Below are 3,802 nucleotides of genomic sequence, written 5' to 3'. Positions count from 1 at the left end.
GCGGGAGAAGGCGGGCCTGAGTGGTAATGGAAAGAAGCCTGAAGTGTCTAGGCCGAACACAAATCCTCAGGGAAAAATAATGCATCTTTTTGGGAAAAAAAATAATAGCTTATACTTATGAGGTAGGAGATTTTCAATTTATAAAGGTTGACTGTTTTCTTCGATTGCCGGGATAACTAACTGCATTCCGGAAAGGTTAGGCTTCTCATATGTAGGACAGAGCGGCCTCTGGGATGGGGGATGCAGATTCAAAGGTGATGGGTGATAAGAGTGCTCTCCATCCCCGCGCCACTGCCCCAGAGTTCTGAAACAATGCAGAGCAAAGGGTTAACCTCCATTACCCAGAGAGATGGCAAAGTTCCTCTCGGTGATTTCTTCCCCTATCACTGCTCTCGGGCCTGAATTCCAAATTGATTTCCTTAATAACTATTAAAGATCTTTTTAATTAAACCAGGCATCCTCTCCCTTGGCAAACTTTTCCTGATGACATCTCTGGTTAATTAAAGGTTTAAGCTGCAAAGACATATTACATACGAATAAGGGAAGCCGCTGGGTGGGGTGCCAGTGAAGGACCCTGCTGGTTCCCCCTGCAGAAACCAGGGCGACATCAGCAGGATGGGCCTTGCCTCCTTCACAGCAGCAGAAGAAGCCTCAGAAAGTGTTAACAATAAAGATGGTTGGATGAGGGGGGAGTGGTTCATTTTTCTGTTTCCTGAGCTTCAATTGCTGCTTTCGGCCTTGCCGGGTAAGTGTTCATCAAGTGGTTTTCATTAAAAGCATCATTCATTTCAATCATAAATCACTGATGCCGACAAAACATTTTTACCTTTTCATCCAAAATTCCTGAGGTAGTTGATACATTTCATAATAAGAGAACAACGAATAAAGGCCTCTTTTCACCCATCAATAAAATGCGGCCTTCTTTTCACAAGAAGGGGGGAAAATCGTATGTGCATTTGCAATAGTAAATTGCTCCGATCCATAAACCCTTTTTCTCCTTGTTCTTTCTTTTTTTTTTTTATTTTTTCCATTACGGCCCCTATTTCAAAATGGTAGAGCAGGGTAAGCAGTAGGGTGTCATTAAAGAACAGGGCTTTTCTTCCTGCCAAGTTCAATCGCTCTTAGGTTGGGAAGCAAACCCATGGCCTTGGCTTTGTGGTCATGATGGTTGAAAGCAATGGGTCTCAAACCTAGATGTACATTAGAAGTACCTCTGATTGCCATTCAGTTAGAAGCTTGTGTCTCACCCTAACCCTGCTGAAATTCCACGGGTGATGTTTCCAGGCACCCAAGTTTGAGAACCATTGGTCTAATCCAGTTGAGTCAGCATCACTTCTAGGCCTGCCTGGAAATGAGAAAGGTGGTCTACTAGCTCAATAGTTTGGCCTTCTAGACAACTCAGACAAATAGAACCTCGCCAGTATTGCTAAGGAAAAGTGGCTCCATTTCTTACAAGACATTGAAGACGAGATTAAAAATATGTTTGCACTCACACATTGTCACTGGTCAGTGGCTCACAGATCTAGATCACCAGTTCTCACCCCAGCGGACAGAATCAGAATTGCCTGGAGAACTTGTTTTCCCAATCATTTTATTATAAAAAAATTTCAAGTATACAGAAAGATAGATACTATACTCAACCGCCACACATGTAATATACCTACCACCTAAATTCAAAATGTGCTAACATTTTGCCATATATGTGTGTGTGCACACACGAGCAGAGCCATTAAAAAGTAAACTGTAGACATCATAATACATAACACCTCCATAATAGCCTTCAGTGACCCAGAAATACTTAAGCACACATTCCCCAAAACGAATGACCTCCTGGACATAACCACAATACCATTATCACACTGAACTGAATTAAAAATCATTTCCTAAGATCTTATAACACTCTGCCCATCATCAAGTTTCTAGGGGATTTAAAAAGACAAACAAAAACAAAAAAGCAGAGTTTTCTGGCCAGGTTCCCAAAAATGTTTGTTCAGTTAGGCAGTGATCATGCTTTGAGAAAGGCTACTGTAGATGACGACTAATTAAGAATGCTTGTCTTTCCAATAACTGCAACACAGTTCACTTTTTGTACTTGAAAATTGGCGATGCAAGGTACTTAACAGCTATTGTTTTATCTGATGCTGCTAGCACTGCTACTCTAAGGTAGAGAGGAGAGATGAGGCAACGGGGGCCAAGAATTATTGTGACCTGCCCAGGGCCTGCAGGAAGGTCACATTGGCAGCTGGGGTTCCAGCTCTGGTATAATGGATGGAGAACATGGGAGTGCTGGCTCTCACTCTGCATCTAGCTCTGCTATTGGACTTGAAAAGCAAAGGATGAAAATTGAGGGTCTCTACGATCTTTTCCATGCCAATCTTTCTTTGACTCAATGCAGTTCTGACTCTGCCTCCAAAAGCCTTTATTCATCGCCATGTGGTTTGGCAGCAAATTTATATGGGGGTATACTGAGTCCTAGGGAAGAACCCAATAATAGAATGTTGTTGAGAAAGAAATGAATTTGACAAACATTTCCCACTTGCTATGGCCAAGTGGGACCAGGCCCCTTAAGCTCAGGAGGGTGTGAGCCAACGCTGAGAAGCTGGAAGTCGGATGGGACAGGGGTCGCATGAGGAAGTTCAGCTCAGATCCCCCATTCCATTTTACAAGTGACGCAGCTCCCCCATTCTTCCCAGTGTCACAAGGGCTCTGTGCTCCCTTAACCCGCCCCCTCCCCCCCGCCTGGTTCACCCACATTTTCAGAACTGGTCCAAGGCAGAGCTGTGGTCTGACAGGTGAGAACCAGAACTACTTAAAATTCTTTGCCCGGGGGAGGCTTTAATTTTATATGTATTGTGTGAATTTTTTACAACCTGAACATACCCATGCATTGCTTGTGTAATTAAAAATAAATAATTAAAAATCTTTGACAGCCTGATTGGTTTTTCTTTTTGGACTCTCAAAGACAAAGCAATCTCCAGGGTGCAGCCAATAGCTCTGAGGTTTTTGCTTGGGGGGGGGGGGGGGAGAGGGGATGAGTTGGGGGTGAGGAAGTGGTACAAACTCCCATTTATAGAAACTGAATAGAAATGGCCCAATAATGCCAACACAACAACAATAATAATGTTTAAGCACTTCTGTACAGACCACACACACATTAAGGAGCAATATGGAAACTAGGCTAGATAACCATAGTGGAACCTGGACCAGTGAAGAAAGGCGGGAGAGAAAGATGTGGAGTAAAGAACCAATTTCTCTAATTCTTTCTGCCTCTTTCAGAATATCCTGTCTTCTTCATCCCAGTTCTGCCAGACCCGTCCAGTTGGGAGGCATGCCCGCACAGTGTCCATCACTACATCCCCTACCAGAGGCCCTGAGCATCTTTCTTCTTCAAAAGTCCTCATTAGGAAGTTAATCAGCACCAGCAGCCTGGCCCTGTCCTTTCGAGAAGGAGCCCATCCATGGTCAGGGGACCAGCGTGAGGTCAGACAGCACAGCAGGCTCACGGAAGGAGCTAAAATCAAGAACTTTCTGTCCTGAAGGAGCCACGCCCCACCCCAGGCACAAGCCCTCCTCATGGAGAAGTGGACCAGAAGTGGCCTTCCAGTCCAGCTGGCCGGTGCCCTGGTATCCTCTAGCCTGCCCTCAGAGGGTCTCTGGGTTTAGTAGTACACACTCTGCTCCTGGAATCAGCTGAGGTGATCATTATCCCACAAAAAGATGAAACTGGAAAGGACTAAAAGGCATTCGGAACAATGAAGGCGAAAAGGGCAGCCAGTCTACACATGGCGTGAAGTGAGCGTAG

This window comes from Myotis davidii, unplaced genomic scaffold (assembly GCF_000327345.1).
Source record: "Myotis davidii unplaced genomic scaffold, ASM32734v1 scaffold238, whole genome shotgun sequence".
Classification (NCBI taxonomy): domain Eukaryota; kingdom Metazoa; phylum Chordata; class Mammalia; order Chiroptera; family Vespertilionidae; genus Myotis; species Myotis davidii.
This window is presented reverse-complemented; position numbering follows the sequence as displayed.